We start from the raw sequence: 18701 nt of genomic DNA on the forward strand, positions 1-18701 counted from the left end.
CGCATGACATGACAGTCTTCTTATGTTCAATCTCAACAGAGAAGCCATTGAAATTATTCTGAAACTCCTTTAAGAAGTTCAACTATCCATGACTAATGGTTTTAATATAATTTGACACGAGAGAAGTCAATTCAAACTCAGCAATAGGTACTGGAGCCATGTTTTGTACTATGGTCCCACACAACTTTGCAGTGCATATCGTTTCCTCTCACTCCCTATTGTGAACCCCTCTGCTGTAAACTAAAACACCACAAACTGAAAGGCAAAAAATAAAAAAAGCCATAAAAATTACCTTTTAAAACAGATGACGCTTCACTACAAAGCTCTACTTGCACACTCCGAAGAAAGCTTTGTGCTGAACCATCAGTAATTTCAATAAATGTCACATGAGAGAAAAGGATGCTGTTTCTCCTCTGCTTTTTCTACTCTCAGTATGCCCAATTAGCTAGCATCTTGCTGGGTGAGCACTGTCTTCATTGGTTACTGCACAAATGGGAGGGGGAATGAATAAATCTTGGATTTGAAGTCTTTGATTGACACAGAGGAATCCCCAGGCTGCGCACCCATCGACATAAAAGTAAATTTGCTGTAGATTATACAAAACGCTGAAAACTGATATTCAGTTTTGATATACTTTTGTTCGTGAAACAGTCATTTGTGGTTACAAGATCATTACTGATAATGCTGTCATTCATCTGGAACGGACTTTGTTCTTCTATAAAATATACAGTACTTACCTGCTCAGCAGATAATGGAGCACAGATCCATCAGCCTCAGTGGTGCATTTTCATGAATGGTTTCCAATGACCAACACAACCTGCCAACATAAAAGCATGTTCACTGTAATTTTAGAATTTAGCATTCATTGTAGATGAATTAGTCTAGCATTTTCTGAAACATGCATTGGCTTTACTTGCAAAGAGTTTGATGAGAAAATCGATACGATTCTCAATCCAGAGGTGAACAGCTTAGCTTAGCTTAGCACTCTATTTAAAGGTCAAAATTACGTCAACCCTAAAACTCAGTAATGACGAAGCTCTATGTTGTTTATTTAATCTATAGACTAAAAGATATGTATAAATGACAAACTGTGGCTTTCTCCCCAAACCCTCTATCATAGACATTAACTCATTGTGCTCCATTAACACATAGCTTTTAAAATAACATTGTGATCCTTTACACATCTCAACTTGTTTACACAATATAGTGTGTCATTTTGCACATTCTCAGGTGAATAACTTCCACATTCCTGACTGTTGTAAAAATGTCTTAATATAATTATTACTTATAATTGTTTAGATTTGCTGCACTTGCTGATTATTTAAAATACAACCCTTACTGTCTATTGACTTGCAGCACTTAAAAAAAATTTATCTTTTTATCCTTCTTCAAAAATGTTCTACTTCTTAGTGTTTAACGCTGAGCATCAAAAAACATGTAAATTCCTCATATGTGAAAATCCACTTGTCAACAAAACCAATTTTGATTTTGATTTTAGTTTTTGAACTTTTCATTTAACTCTTTATAATATCTCTACAACTATTTCTTTAAGCATTCGCTTATAATCACTAAAGCAAAAACAACGGACTGAGTCCAAAACTCCAGGAACCGCATGTGCTGTTTCTCATCAAAGGAGAGCTGAACAGAAATTCAGATTTAATACATCAATTTACTTCCCATGGTGTGGCCACGGAAAGATTTGACCTCTGTACTGCTGTGTAGGTGCATAAAACCTGACGTCTAACTAGCTCTCCTTCGTCCTCTAATAAGAAGTCTTTGAGGTGTGAGAGATGAGGGGGGAAACAAAGCTCAAGTCTGCAAGGTCAAATCTTTGGGTTCATAGACCCCGAGGAGGTAAATTGATTGTTGAGTGTTAGGGGAGGGGTAGGAGGTAAGCATTTAACTGCTGACAGACAAACTCTGGCCCTTCAGGGCAGAGCAGGCAACACATTGCTTGACATCATTTCCACAGGCCTGTGTTCCACAATCCTCTTCTGTTCAATGGGGCAAGACCTTGTGCGTTTGTTACAATTAACCCATTAGGAGAAGACTTTCATTCGCAGGTGATTCCACACTCCCTTGCGTACCTCAATAACACAATTTTGATCGGAGGCACTGTGGCCTACAGACATTTGCGGGATAAATTCTGTTGGAAAGTGGAGGACGTTTCATCAGAAGTGATAGCTCCAACTAGCGCCGCTCTATCAAAACTTAACCGCATTTTGTTGAAATAAACAACATTAACCACACTTTGTATCCCTCGGTTGGAATAAATGTGTTGTTTCTGCAGTGTATACGTAGTATATAGCCTACAATAAAAATAAATGACTCTTACCCTTGGTGAAAAACATAAAAGTATTTAAAAATTGACCCCAAGGGTCTGCTTTGTCCGTGGCTGGAGGCATTATTATACCCTGGTTGTCACAAAGTACCCCCTCAGGTCATTACTCCCGGGCAGCTATAGACCCTTTGGCAGACAGAAGCTGAGCTCCATTATCTGGGACACAGAGAGGGGCTGAGCGTAGCAAAGAGGAGAGGGGAATGAGGGGGACGCACTGGCCGTGGATCTGAGGAAACGGAGATGTAGCGGGAGATGGCACCGTTCTGATGTGACGTTTTCTGGGGCCTCGCCCAGGCCTGGAAGCCACCCATTTGGGACAGGTTCTAGTGGTAGCTGGCATGTGCTGGCAGAGAAATACTTAACCCAATCAGGAACATAATTGCATATTTTTTCATCTGCTTTTCATTTGATGCATATATTCTCTTTAGTTAAATTGTTTCCTTCTCGCCAGTTCCAGCCCATTGGAGTGCAGATGAGAGTGATATGCTTTTTGGTGTATTAAATCAAAGCAAAAGCCCATTGTAAAATACATCAGTGTTACTATTCTGAGGCCAAACAAAGAAATATGTGTCAAGCCACACAGCCATCACAATATTCAGTAATAGATAATGTATACTAAAATAATACATTAACTCTTGAAAATCAAAGCTAGGGTATCTAGTGCTGTAGCACACTGGCTCTGAAATAAAAACAACCATGCAGTTCAAATGTTCACTTCCAGGTTCAATTGTGCTTCAAGGTGTTCTCATGCATATTAGGGATGAAGTGCAGAACACATGAAAATCCCTTCCACAATAATGTATCATTTTAGAAAAATTCAGCAGGATAGAGATGATAGAGATCAGACAGTTTTTCAGGATCTTAGAATGGAAATTCACTGGTCACCTAGTATCAGCCAAACTGATGGTGCGTTTCTCTGATAAGAAGGCTGCAGTGCAGCTCTGGCAGAGAGACAGTTCCTCTAAATACAGACAACTATGTAGAACAACAGCACAAGTTAAGATCAAGTATCTATAGACTCACTAGCAGCTTTAGGAGGCTGTACTGTACCAGTTGAATGGCAAAGTCAGCCTTTTGTTATTTACTTTAAAGTTATTTACTTTCCGTTGACAAAGCAAAATCTAAATTAAAACCCTCATACTTGTGGACATTAATATTCCTTTTGAAATCATGATGAAAAGTCTCCAGTAGCAGCTGATGTGTTGCATATAATGTTCACACACACACATACACACACAAAGATGCATCAATACAGCTGCCATACTGGTTTGGTGATTTGGTAAAATCGTGCCTCTCAAAGAGTTCATAATCTGAACATTTACAGATTTAAAAGTAAATTTTTGTAGTCTGCTTTAATATGGTTATGTGCTTTGATGTTCAAAGCACACATTATTTCTCCATTATTTACCTCTTCTCATTGTCAGTCTGACAACAACACTACTGTCATTTTAAGGCCTCCCTCCTGAAAAGCCCAGTCTGTTCTGATTGGTTCGCTGGCCCCACAAAAGCAAGGTAATGTTGGCTGCGTACTGTAACCTCAGATCTCTGACTGTAGGGATGTAGCCTTAGCAGAAGCAGCTCTAGTCAGAAAATAATGGCAGACTATGAGGAAGCTGCTCATTCTTTGTTTGAGAGGGTGTCAAACTAGCAGCTAGGCAGGCATTATGCAAATGTGTTACACGGTGATGTAAATAAGTATAGGAAGAAAAGCTTGAATTCAAACTAGATGTTTTAGACGGGTGAGGAGGAAGTGTTTTCTGCAGGAGAAAAGTCACTGTAGCCAATGGGATCAATCCTCAGCAGGTGTGAATGTCTGTATTAAAATTTAAAACAATTACAAATTAAAAAGATATTTTCAGTCTGAAACAAAGCAGCAGACCGACTCCATCTCAACTAAAAATGACATCTGCTATGGATGTAAACAGCTGTGAATTTATACTGAAAGTCAGCACTGAAACCTCATAGTCACTCTTACACCTCAAATCAGAATACATCAAAATAATTTAAAAAGCATTGACATATTAGACTGTATCCTTTTCTAAACTATCCAGTTGAATGATTCCTCTTATCTGTTGCCTATCGATTAATGAATTCACTGATTAAGGCCACATCTACAAGTTTACCTGTAAATGCAGCACACAGTTTGACATTAGTGTGTGCCTCCTCTGTCTACTAATCGACTGAATTATCACCACTTTCAGTTCCAGAGAAATAAAACAGAATTTAGTGGTGTAAATATGCTTGATATTACTGGATGCATAACGAAGTTGGCAATTATGATAAGTAACTTTAAGTGTAATTGTGCTCCAGGGGCTCTACAGGCTGTAACATGCTTAGCAGAAGTGTTTCACAAAATGATTTTTATTCTGTTTAGTAACTATAAAATATGATGAAATTTAAAGCCAATAATGTGGGTCTAATCTTACACAGTATAAGCTGCTACGGAATTTATGCCAATTCCTCTGCATGAACTGTGAGAAATCTCATTTGAGGTAACGTGAAACAGATTTTTGTGTAATTACTGATTCATTACCTCTTGAGTTTGAAGACAGCAGAACCGTCATGCACCACGTCCTTCTCTGTATTTCTTCCCCTCTTCCAGTGCATCAAATGTGCACGTCAGACCGCCAATCAAACATGACAGCTATTTACACTCACTGGGCGAGATGAAAGGTTCCTGGTCTATCACTCAGGCCCCTGTTCACCTAAGAGAATGGGAAAGAAGACAGACAAAGCAGGAAAAAGGCCTGTAAATTTTTATATTCTGGGCTGTCTCGGATGCTTTCCTTTGGCAGGCATGCTGACGTGCACGCAGACTCACACAGGCTGTACATGTGTGTGTGAGCGTGTGCAGAGTTACAGCAGAAACACAGACACACTGCTACTAATACTGCAGCACCGGTCTTTGATGTTCAAGGTGCTATATCTGTTGTGCATGTCTGTCCTCTCAAATCATTTCCAGCACCGGGAGTAAAACATGGAAACAAAGGCAAACAACATATTCAAAAGTGTCAAACGACACATCTGGTGTTTCATGTTCACTGGATGACGGTGACATGGAAGCAGCTTCACTCAGAGAAGATGCAGGACAGGCTAATTGACTGTGGCTGCTGTAGAAGGTGAGAGGTTAGAGAGGCAGAGGGAGTGGCCATCTCTGCGATGAACCATCCTCCAGAAAATTAACTATTTAGATTAAACACTTACAAGCTTCAAATTTACTATGAAAAAGAATAATGACTATAGCCTGACCACACAGAGCAGTGGTGTTCAAGCCATGCATCAAGCAAAAGGCCTAAAGTTAAAGTGTCACCTTGAGCTATGGGAAGTTGTGGTGGCTGTTTTTGCACTAAAATCAAAAGCATTCTATTACAAATTAGCTCAAACGCAACAACTTTTCATGATGTCTAACGAGTGCAAAACCTGATCTGAATGCCATCCAATGCAAAATATATATATTTTGGAATCCTCAGCTGGCATTACACCATAAGGTTCCAAATCGTATAACAGTAAACAGTATATATTCAATACACTCCCCTTTAAAATCACCCAAATCATACTAGAGTGAATTCTTTCCAACAGGGTTACTCAAGCCATCTGGTGCTGTATTATTTCATATTACAATACATAATCACATACAACCTAAATATCCCAGTGTCATTTTTTTAAATTTCCATTAACATGCAGCCTTATCATGGATTATGTATAAAGACATATTTCGGCTGTGCTTTTAGACTGCTAGCTCTAACATCAGCATTGACTTGGCAGTTAAATGAAGGTTTATAAACTACACGGCAACCAGCCACTGGGGGGCAATAAAGATATTTTGGTTTCACTGTCATGTTCCTACCACAAAATGAGGATATTTCTTCTGTCTAAATGCAAATACAATTACGAATACATGCCTGTGATTGCAAAAACACAGCCCTGTAATTAATGGGAAACAGACCAGATCAGTGACTCCTTGCTAAAGGACAGCTGTGACTTTAAGCTCCAGTAATAACTGCGCAGTTCTGTGTGAAACAACAAAAGCATCCATCTCGTACCATGTACCAACGCCAGGCCTCAGAAATGATAATGAAATGACTTTGAAATTTGTGGAGGGGAAAACAGCTGTGTGTGTTTTATAAATCATTTCTCAAAAATAATAACAGACGTGGAAATAAATTTGACAATTATTGGCGGAGGGGAAAGTTTTCAAATAAACAGGTTTATGGTAAGTCATACCACTTGGCAGTCGATCATCATGATCACTCCTGGATTGTCCCAGAAGGTGGCATATTTATTAGTATGCAACAGATGGGGGGCATGCGTTTTCCTTGCTAAGGCTTGTGAAATTGGTCTTTTGGTGGCAGTATAAATATGATGAACTGTAGCCTATAACAGGCACGGGATGCCACACAAGGACAAAGCGTCCAAATGAGCAGCAAAAGTCGCGTTGTAGCTGCTTTCCAACGGTGCCATCAATGATTGATCTACACCCCGCTGAGCCACTACAGGAAACAAAGTATAGAGCCTATAATTTAGTTGGAAAACAATGCGTGAGACCGTCAGCTTGTGCATCCATTTCGGCACAAGCATTCCCTGGTGCAGATAGATCATTAAACTACCAGGCGCTTTGCAATATGGTGTAGTCAATGTCACTGAAAAGATGGGACAATAAAGTGAGGTAGGGGGGTTGCAACAGCAGGGAGAGAGCATGGAGATGTATTAATGTCACATAGGCTTTAGCCTGCCTCCTTAAGCCCTGCAAAGAGTCACCCAAGCCAATTTCCATTATCATATTGATTGAAATAGTTCATCATAGTGTAATTTTAGGTTTATCGCCACCCGGTTGGGAATAAGACCAAAGCATTATCCAACAAAAGCTATTGTTCCAGGGGACGTTTCACTGTTCCAGTTCATTGATGGAGTTGATTAAGTTTAAATGAAGCAGACACTGGATAAAAGTGAGGGTATTGACCAGCGAGCGGTGTGCCGCGCTTGAAAAAGCCTGATACATGCGGAAAAGCAAGATTTGCTAAATGCTCTAATCTTCAATCAAATCTAACATCAATACAGACAAAGTTTGGTAATGAGAGATTCAATGAAGCATGCAGGAGAGAGAATTAATCCCCCTCGCCTAAACTGAGTTCAACTTTGAAGCTTGCTCCTCAGGATAGATAGTTATCTAAATGCTAAATAAGTAACGTATTGTACTTTTCACAGCATACTAATCATTTGTTCATTTTGCCTCCATTATTTGTTCTCTCGCACTTCCCGTTGTTGATCTGGTGATGAGATGAACCTTGGATGGTGGGGATAATGGGAGACGAGGCTGTCGAGGAGATTCAAGCACAGCAGCCTGTAATGTTCAGACCTGTGGGGACGTCGTCACCATGTACTGTTACAGTTCATAGAGGGGGAAATTGAGAAAAAAAATACACAGAGAGCATTTAAAGCGTAGTATAAAGATTACTTCAGAGTGGCCTGCGGGTTATGAGGACATAATTCTGGAAACTCAAATTAGTGTCTTACAGAGATACAGAAAAATTCTTAAAGAAGTTCTCAGTTTTGATGTGTTTGTTTATATCAATCCATTGAATTTTATTTGCACTTGTTAAACAGCTTAATGTAGTTCAAAGTGTTTGACCTTTGACTAATGAGCTGATAGTAAGACAAAATAAACAGGGAGTAACAGAAATTTAAGCTCATTTTCACTTACCAAAACAGCGATTCTTAAATGACCGCCTATCTGACACCCTCATCTGCCTAGATAGGAATCAGGAAATGTGATATTTCTATTTCACAAAAAAGATTCAAGTAATTAATTAAAATGTATTAGCTTATATTGCATCCAAGTTGCAAACTAGACTGAATGTGGCTCAAACTAGTTGTGATGTTACAAAAAAGCTGCTGCTACAAACCAGGGCTGAACAATTTTTAAATTTCAAATCACAATTTATAACAATGCAGTCAGCAAATCGCAAAGACCCATATTCAGAAAACACAAACTATGGCTTGTAAATAATGAGACTTTGGCTTTAATTCAGATTTTTTTCAAATTTAATTCAAACAAACTGATAATTTCTGGGGTTATTTGTACTGCCACTGATCAGTATGTACTATGTGGTTCAGGCTGCACTGGTTTTCACAGGCGTACATTGGTTATGGTTGGACTGCCATAAGCCCAGTCTTGGCATTTAATCACTGATCAATAGTTGAATCTGTTCCTATAGGGAGTCTACTGTTTAATGACAGGTATTTATGCTTAAATTAGCCCCACAGAAGAGGTAATTTCATTTGCTACAGTAACTTTCACACACGCTCTCCTTTCTGTTAATCTAACGGCATCTGAACATGTCGGCTTCATGTCTCAATGAGGAACCTGCTCAACTGTCCGTAAAAGTCCCACTGGCATTCATCCTAATCACTTTCAACACAGCTCAAGTCAGAACTGCATGCAGACATATTAACAGACACCCACAAACATCAGTATTTCCAGCTGTGTGAAGTGATTAAAAGAGGTTTTGTTTTTTTCCCCACATTTCAGCATCAATATTGGTCCAAAAACATCACAGAAAGTGCCAAAGACAATCTGCTGCCAATACCTCAAAACACCTTTCTCATTCCCTCTACTGTTTCACATCTATAACAAACGGAAATGCACATAAAAATAAACACAATTAATGCAATGGATACTGAGACAAACAGTTCAGGTTAATGAGACTCAATCCTGAATGCAAGCCAGTTTTTTTTTTTTTAACAAAACACAAACAGAAGCTGAAGTTTCATTTGTTGCCTCCAGCTGTTTGTAGGAGTCATTTCTTTGAGTTTATTAAATACCTGCAGCATCAGACAGCAGCAGCACATTTACACACAACAGCAGTAACTTCATTAATTACTAATGATTCTAAATTTCCACCAACATGGAGAAAGGCTTAATCAGGATCCAACATCAACCAACACTGCATGCTTTTCTCACCTCAGACAGGTGAGCTGTTAAACAGAGTTAGTTTATCAGCTGCAGTTAAATCATTTGTTACATAGCAACTGTCCATAACAGCTGTTTAGATATTTTCATGCTACTGTTGGTAAAGTTATAGTTAGATTATCATCATGCATGGAGACAATTCTCAGTATTAAGGAAGTGATAAACTAAATTATTGGTCATTTGGACAGTAGTATTGTAATACACTGTAATGTATTGTATATCACTTGGTCTATTGTCCACTTTTGCAAGAACAACAAATATCATGTGTCTACTGGGGTTCCCTTAGTTGATGTCTGAATGAATTCATAAAGAACACAATGGAAATTTCTTCAATATGGACATGATATACCAAGGATAGAAATTATGTTACTCTGTCTTCGTGCAACATTAGACATTAAATAAACACTTCGAAGGTTCTGACATACAAAAATATTATCTAAATTTAGAAATATGCTATAAAAAATAACATTCTAAAAAGGCAAAAACTAAGTACAATAAACACCCCAAAGAAAAATCTGGTAAACTAAGAACAAAGGAAGCAAAACTAGGCCTAAGCAACAACTAAGAACGAAGAAAAGCAGAACTGAGTGAAATGTAAACACGACCATGAGGGGTAAATGATAAAACCCAGCAGCTGGGTCAAACCAACTGAGCACGTGTTCTACCCCATAGCACTCCAAGGTTGTTTTAAAATCCAAGCAACAGAGTCTTTGTTAATTGGATGGACTAAATATCATAACACTTTTAAAACTACAGCAATACAGTACATCGCCTACTGTGACTTTAAAATTAAACATGGAGTGAAACCAGCATCTCTCTGACAATAACAACAGCTAAAAACACAAACGCTTGGTAAAAGCAGAATTCATGGCAGAGCTGTTGTATTTAGGTGTCCCTAATAAAGTGGAGGGTGAGTGTATATCACAGCGTTACTGCAACAGAGCTAGAATTATTTCCATTAAACCTTAAGGGCTAACTGCAGTGAGAGAACAGCGTCAGGTGTTTACAGTAAAACGTTTCTGTACCTTTTGCTCATTAAACGACGTCCTTTGCCCGAAGCTTCCAACAACGTTCACATGAATAAATCCCTCAAAAAATAAATAAATAAACGCGCAGATTGATTCAATTCTTAGTTATTAACAAGAAATTTCCCAAAGCGGATAATTCTCCTTGTACAGTCGTACGGAAGGAGCTGGAACAGGTTTGAACGTCTAAAACTGCCGCGTTTTACCCGCAGTTCCGGGTATTCAGTGACCACGTGACCACGTGACTCAGGACCAGGTGACCGCCGCTGGTCAAAGGTGCGTTTAACTTAAAAGCGTTTAAAAGAAGCAAAAATATACTTGACTATCAATTTAACATCTTTTGTGAAGATATTTTTTGTTCATTTTATTTGATTTAGTCACTTATGTTCATGTGAAACCTTGTATTTGCATTGTTGTCAATAAAAACAAGTGGCTTGAGGAGAGGGTTTAGATGAACTTTTGCAAATTTGAGCTTTGAATCCCAACATTATATAGCAAAGAAAAATTATCTGCATTTAAAACTATCTGTAAATGTAGAAATTATTTTCTCCTCCAAAGCCATGAATACAAGCTGCAGATGGAATGCAACCACAAACTGAATACAATTAAATAAACAAAATAAACAAAATGCAGATTAAAGTGCACAATTATCTGTCCCTCTTCGTAACGAATACTTCTTAAAGTAGCAGTATCAAACTGAAAAGTACTCCATAACAGGTTAAAAGGATGTAAGCAACATTTATTTACTATCCGCAGTCTGTGATGCACTTGAACATCATTTTCATGCTGCAGCTGGTTTGTTTCTATTGTTTGTGCACATTTAAAGGAGCAATGCAACATTTTAAAAATACTCAGTGACAAGAAAAATCGAAGATTTATTTTCATATAGCCTATAACTGTAAAAGTACATACACTTCAAGCAAAACAACACTGCCATGATATTATATGCTGCATAATTATTACTGATGCACTTAAACAGCATTTTAATGTTATAGCTTGTCAACCTGGAGCTGACTTTTTAGGTTATTTAACAATGTAGCATGCTTAAAGGAGCAAAGCAACATATTCAAAAAATACTCAGCAAAAAGAAAATAATAAAAAACGATTCTTTTAATATACAATGTAAAACATTTGAGGCAACATGCCACATTTATGTAGTTATATATTGGATAATGATTACACAAGCATTTAAATGTCATTTTAATGTAGTTAGTGTAGATGGAGCTGATTCTAAGTGTTTTTATTTGGTATATTACAATGAAGCACAATTAAAGGAGTAATGCAACATATTCAAAAATGTGCCCCAAGAAGAAAAAAGTCAGATTTATTTGAATAATGTAAATGTGCATGCACACAGTTGTGGTTGCATGTGTTGGATAATTATTATTAATTATTTTATGTGCTGGTTGGTGATTTCTTTTGCTTATGTAGGTTGCTTAAAAAATAATCTGAAAGTATCCAGCTCGAAAATAGTGAAATTAAAGATAAACGCTGAATACAATATAACCCAGTGAAGAGCTGTACATTATTGCTGAAATAACACATTTTTTTTTTGCAGGAGACGCATGCACTTGTTATTTACACTGGTCCAGTTCAATGAAAAGGACTGTGGAAGGTGAGTGTGGTTGTGTTTTAGTGAATGCAGTTGCAGTAGCTGCTGCTGCTGCTGCTGCTGCTGCTGCTGCTGCTGCTGCTGCTTGTGGCCTGTCGTCCACAGTGGAGCAGCATCCTGGAAGGTGAGTGAGAGCTGCTGCTGACATGTAGCCTGGTACCACATAACAGGTGACAACTCCCTGCACTTGAAGTAAATGTTACACATGCCTTGTGAGGTCTGATTTTTTTTTTCTTTCTTTCTTCTCCTTCTTTGCAAGAAAGGCTTCCTGCTGGCTACGCCCAAATCCACCGGTGCGCCACTGTGTGATTTAAATTTAGAAATAATAATAATAAAATCAACACACATTTTCCTGGCAAATCCATCACATTTATCACATTATAGATTTTATTTTCCAGGAACGTCTCTTGCCTATAAAGCTCTCCTGTGCCTCCCCTTTGGGTCTGAAGCAGACCAGAGTTGTTCTCAGTCTTGCAGCGTTCATTTCCAGATGCCACCTCATTATTTACATTTACTGTTTGCAGAATGACGGTAAGTGTTGTCAACCGCGCACTGAGTGGATTTTTCAACCCTCTCTGTGTTTTTTTTTTCCTTCTCCTCCTCATTGTTGAGAGATGAGCTGTGGGACATGAAGTCTGAGCTATGTGTTGTCAGAATCTCATCTAATCTGCATGTTTGTTTCTTAAACAGGGCATGTTCGCTTATCCCCCCTTCTTTTTCTGCAAATCGACAGGAGATGCAACCCGGGAGAAGTGCAATAAAACAAACTCTAGCTCTCAAAGGTGTGCGCGGCTTTGTACCGGCGCGTTTTGCCTGTTAGCTGCACATCCTCTGTCTTTTCATCTGTCAGTTATTCCCCCTCATGTTTTGTCATTTGCTCTGTATATTCATTTGTCGCCTGGTATTTTTTTTTCAATGTCTGCATACACCCGGGGTTGTAATTAAATTTCTCCCTCAAATGCGACAAAGGCAAAAAGATTTTTTTTCTTCCTCTTTTTGTTCTGAGATGTGTTTGATTACTGATGTGATGTTGAGACAATCTGTGCAGCTCTTGGGGAGAGAGCAAGGCGAGGATGTGAGCTTTCAGTAGCCACAGCAGATTAAACCAGACCCAAAAAAAAGCACAAAAATGGCCCTAAGGAAGGTCTGGAAGGTGCAACTGTTTTTAACAAAGCATCCACTTGGCTGTGAAATTCCTAAAATGACTGATAACTCCAGCAATTTTACATCTATAATCACCACTAAACAGGAATGCCAGCTTCTAGGTGCAAAAGATTCAAAAAGTTGAAATAAAAGCTCCCATTCTGCTGTGTTAATGCTCCATCCCTGGCTTTTATTTTGAAAACTGCCACCCTAATTTCTCGCTACTAATCTATTTTTATGTCATGAATTATTATTATTATTATTGTTTGTTATCAGTTGTTATCAGTGCAGCCACTTTTGTTGATCTCTTCCTGGCTTCTCAGAACGAAACGAGCAGCGCCCCCTGCCGTCCTGCGGAGGAACTGCACCAGAGGCTCCGGCTCATGGAGCTCCTGGGCCCAGCGGTTAGTAAACACTTTTTAAATCCCATAGAGCCGTTTCACACCCCTCCGTGTGATTACTGACATGCAATCACACCAGCAAATATCCAGCTCCTGCGTGGAGGATTGCTTAATTCCGAGCACATGTTCGTTTAGTTTTAAATCTGTGGATAAAAAAAATTAAGCATGGCCAAAAAATTGAAAAGGAAATACAGCTGGATCCCTGGCGAAGTATAGGGAAATGTAGAAGTAGAGTGTAATATGATGGATAAGGTCAGATTTTTTTTAATTTAAATTTTATTTATTTTACCTTTTTCCCTCACAATTTATTTATTTTGGCTACACCCGTAATCTTCTCTGACTTGTCATTTCTGGCTCCTATTCTACATTTCTTCCCTCATCCAAATAAAATAAAATAAAAACTCAGCGCTCTGCTTGTCAGGCCTCCAGTTTAGTGATGTAAATGAAGGAGAGGAGGGGGGAAAAAAAGCAAAAAAGGAGGTCAGGCTGAGCCCGGCGGGATGCAGGGCAGCTGCTCCCAGACCAGCTCCCTCCTCCAACCTCCAACCTCCGTCACACCTTCTGCAGGCTCCGCTTCTGAAGGCATTTGCTCGGTAATTAATAGGAAATAATGATGTTGCCGAAGGTGCGGCGTCGCTGCCGACGACGACGTGTTGGCTGCATTATTCATCTGCTTTTACTGTAAATGACACGTTCTTGCTTATTTACATGCACGTGATGGAGAAGTGATAAATAAGAGGGCGGGAAAAAAATGTGCTTTTTTTCCTCTAATTGTATTTTTCCAGCGTCTAAAATCAAAAAGTTAAAAAAAAAAAAACAACATAAGATGTCATTTAATATAATAAACAGAATCCTGCGACTGTGGGAATTACAGCAGACATTGTAATCGCGCCATAACGCACTTGTCTGCCCAATTAGCCGAAACAATTATTGCAAGTTTGACTTTAATTACGTCTCAATTTGAAGCCTCGCTGCTGGTCTATAATTCAGTGATTAAAACCCTCTTTTGCCCCAGTGCCTTTAGGGCAGCGCATGATTAGGACCTGTCAGCTGCTGGAGTGAACGGAGCCAGCCATGCGTGTTGTGCAACATGACCCGCTGTTGTTAAACCTTGTCAACATATTAACCTGAATTCCCCAGTCATTATGGGCTGAATTGCCTATAAGAAGGGAAGAAAAATGTAGCTACAGATATGTAATTGAAAAAAAAAAAAGAAAGAAATGTAGGCTTTTATTTTTATGTCCCAAGGCCAGGTTTAGACAATAAAAGCATGAATGAAAAGCAGCAAGTCTAAGCTGCAGGCGCACAGGTTGGAAATATATAAATATATATTTATACTTTTGCTTTTAAAGTTGAGCTCCAGCTTAGTTAAATATTCCATTACACTCACAGAAGTGGGAAGAAAAAAAAAAGAGTCCCGGGATATGTGATCATTACATGTAGACAAACAAAAATAAAGAGGTCTGACAAGAGGAGAAAGAGTGTTTTGGGAGGGCCAAAAGGTTCATCTGAAGCACATTTGATCCTTGTCAAAATATATTGATTCATGTTCTTTCAAGAGACAGTTGATGTCTTCCTTAATTTCTGACTGGCCATCTGGACTGACTGATGAAAGCAGACTCTTGTTTTCTTTGTAGGTGATGTCAGAAAGTCAATAGTAACTATGAAAAATGATTAGTTTCGTTAAAACACTGGAATTTGCCATGGGATTTGGCAGCAGGAAAATGTACAACAGACAGAAAAAACATGGGATGTTACAGTATTTTGTGTGTTTTCCTATATGCACATATCATATAGAGAATAGTGTGGGTGAGGTTTGCATAAGTTTGCAGCAGAGGCAGGCCGGTTGCAGAGGGTGCAGACTGGGCCGTAGGTTTTATGAATCTCCCCTCAGCCACAATCAGTGCAAGCCAGTTTCCTTTGGTGTATCCAGAGGTGAATAATTTATGGGAGGATAAAAGCATTTGTGGTTGAGAGCTAGACAGTCAGACAGTAGAAGGAGGCAGGCTGGGAATCCCCCTCCACCTCCACCTCCACCACCAACCACCACCTCTCAACCCCTCCACCCCAGCCCCAGCCGAGCTCACCCCCCCCCCCAGCAGCGCGGTGGCCTCGCACGATACCTCCTCGGACGGCTGCTTGAAGTGCAAATCTGTGTTCCAACTTGTTCCCGGTGCCTGTCAGCATGTTTTCCTCTTGTCAGCAGCGATTGAGTGTGGGCCCGTGTCACCCTTGTACCGCCGCTGTAACAGGATCATTGACAGGCCAGTGACACTGCCCAACCAGATAATGGAAACCTATTGATTTTTCTTCTCGTTTTTTTTTTTTTCTCTTTTTCACACAGACAGTCTGTGGCACTTCTGAATAACTGGACAAAGACCAGGTCATGATCAATGGTCCTGACCTTTGGATCACTGCTGCTGCAGACACTGAATGAGGGGGAAAGGACAACACAACACAGGACTTTAAAAATAAAAAATAAAAAGAGTCATGCAAACTTTCTCGGGAAAATCAAAAACACCAGTTCACAAACAGAGAACGCGACCTCATTTTAATATGCTAAATTGATAGTGTTACCTCTGAATTACATGCAGGTTCCTCTCTCCCTCTCCCTCTGTGCAGGGGTTAGTACTTGCTGCTTTAATGGTGAAATCTCCAGAGAGGAGGCCCCTTTGATACCCATGGCAATGATAAGCATGCATTGGCTGCCTACCATTGGACCCTCATGGCAGATGGCGAGTGCAGGTCCTGTAACAACACATTTCTTTCTGTCAGCCTTGTCCCTCTCTCTCTCTCCAGCCAGCGGAATAATGAAAAGCCCAATTCTGGTCATGGCTAACTCAATCTCATTATAATCTCTCCTTTTTTTTTTTTATTCATTCAGCCCCTTGGGATGCTGTCTGCCAGCGATGTGGCTTTCAACCTCCAGAGAGAACATCTTTTGAAACAGCCAGGAGACCTAATGAAGTCACAGAGTGGCACAATTATTTCCCAAAGAAGGAGCATTAATGTACTTCAAAATTCCCTCCGGAGAAGCATGATGACAATTGGTTTGTACAGCTTTGATCGCTGCTTTAAATACTGCCCAAGATAAACTGCAGGGTTAGCCCCCTTTGCCACTGGTAAGTAGAAAACCCAGAAGTGGCTATCAAGCATTAGATACATCAAATACTGAGCCTGTGCTGTGAAAAAAAAAGCTGGAGTTTAAAATAGCACATAGCCCTAAAATTACTTTCTGGTGGGAATTGTGGTGCAAAATGACACTAGAACGCAAGCTTCACACAGCAGAATTGCAGCAACTTTTGTTAAACATAACAAATAAAATTGGGTTGTGTGCAGAGGGATTGATTCATTATCACGTAAAACACCTTCTCACAACCAAAAACAGCAACTTCAGCTGCTGAAAGTTGCATCTGTGCTCTGCAATCAAAGACAAAGAATCTGGTTTTATCTTAAAGTGACTGTGATGTTTAGAGGATGTTTATGCCACAATTTACAGGGCAGATTAACAGATTCCAGTACAGGATAAACAACCCTAAACTATTTCATAAAATCAATCAGAAATTCATGGTTTGTTTGTATTGTACAGAGATCTTTGTCACTCTATCCTTCTGGTACATTTTCCCATCACAGATTACCCAAAACAGTGCCACTAGTTTTCACATTTTTCTTGTCTGAATTTGAATCGAGTTGACGGTGAGAATCTTCATCCAGTGCAAACACAAAAACTACTGTTAAAAATATATATCACTTCCTCTGCAGCATAAATTACTACAGACCTGACAGCCACTGGAAGTTTGGAGCAGCAGAGTCATCATTATGTCTAAACACAGCTATGTCAATATTTATTGGCATGAAAATATGAATGATTTGAATACAGACAAAACAGAACTGTACATAAAACAGATAACTGGTAGGAATACAGCGAGGATTATTCATTTTCGATTAAAAGAAGTAAGAGGAAACCTTTATGGCACCATTGTTTTGTCCTTCCTGTGTTTTTGGTCATAAAAACATCCTAATGAATACGAATGAATTCAAAGGTGAAGGTTTTTATTCTATTTTATATTAAAAGTGTTAATTCTACTTTTGTAATTCTGTGTTGTTGTTTTTTTGTATTTAAAAATGCAGAGTATAAATCTGTAAAATAAAAAGGAAAAACATCCATAAAATTAGAGAACTGTTTTAACAGTGACATGTTTTCATCACTTAACTCTGAATATGCAAAGACATGTGACTTCTCTCTCTTTTCAGGTTAGGTGCATCATTGCTAAAGTCTGAAATTAAAGGTGGAGTCTGCGATTCTGGAGAAAGATTGAAGATGTTTAACTAGTTAGCATATTTTGCTCGTTGGCATATTTGGCTAGTTAGCATGTGCCCCTCATTTGCAGATCCAGGGCTGTCTACAAACGTTTACATTTTTTTCCACTGCACACAGAACAGACAGCTAACAGATCATTTTTTCAATTTGACTAAATGTGTATTGGATTAGAATTGCATACTCCACCTTTAAAGGACTGCTGGCCTTCCTGATATGTTTCCTGTTAAAGCAACGGTAGGACAACATCTACAGCGTTCACCCGGTGCAAAAAATCAGGGCAAACTTAATCAGAAACTAATAAGGATGTCTTTTAGTAAGAAATTTCCTTCATCCGTCAGACTGCATTTCTCTGCTGAGACACAGAAGAGAGACAGAAACACAAATCAGGCCTCATAACAGTTTCAGATCAACTTTTTTGCAGAGAAAGCGATTTTTTTTCCCAGAGAACGTTACATGACCAGCATAAACAGCAAGCAAAGTCTTTTTTACATACATTCTAAGAAAGACTGAAAAAATGTGAGCTTCTTTTTTCAACAGCATCTTGTGTGAAGGACAACATTCTGCTGCACATGAAATCTCTTGTTCAGGACGAACCTCACCTTGCTCAACTACCCATACCCTTGTTAAACCGTTTGTTTAGTCCATCAAACCTGCTGTTGTGATTTATTTCATCACACCCAGTCAGATGCTGCGCTCAGTCGGCATAATTTAAATTTATAGTGGTGCTTTCACATCATGCAAGTTATTTATTAATGTAGCTGATTTCCATACAAATATTTACCTACAAAAGTTGTATCAGAATATGACAAATATCTGAGTAGATAAGTAATATATATATATATATATATATATATATATATATATATATATATATATATATATATATAT

General features: G+C 38.9%; 1 long non-coding RNA gene across 1 annotated transcript; it reads right to left on the minus strand.

The window, feature by feature from the left end:
* Positions 1-733: 733 nt before the first annotated feature.
* On the minus strand, positions 734-10611 carry LOC118470969 (uncharacterized). The gene is made up of 3 exons (XR_004848171.2): positions 10337-10611; positions 4875-5046; positions 734-817 (listed from the first exon to the last, which is right to left on the minus strand). It is a non-coding gene; the product is annotated as an uncharacterized LOC118470969 (long non-coding RNA).
* Positions 10612-18701: the final 8090 nt, after the last annotated feature.

The sequence above is a fragment of the Amphiprion ocellaris genome, chromosome 2 (assembly GCF_022539595.1).
Source record: "Amphiprion ocellaris isolate individual 3 ecotype Okinawa chromosome 2, ASM2253959v1, whole genome shotgun sequence".
Classification (NCBI taxonomy): domain Eukaryota; kingdom Metazoa; phylum Chordata; class Actinopteri; family Pomacentridae; genus Amphiprion; species Amphiprion ocellaris.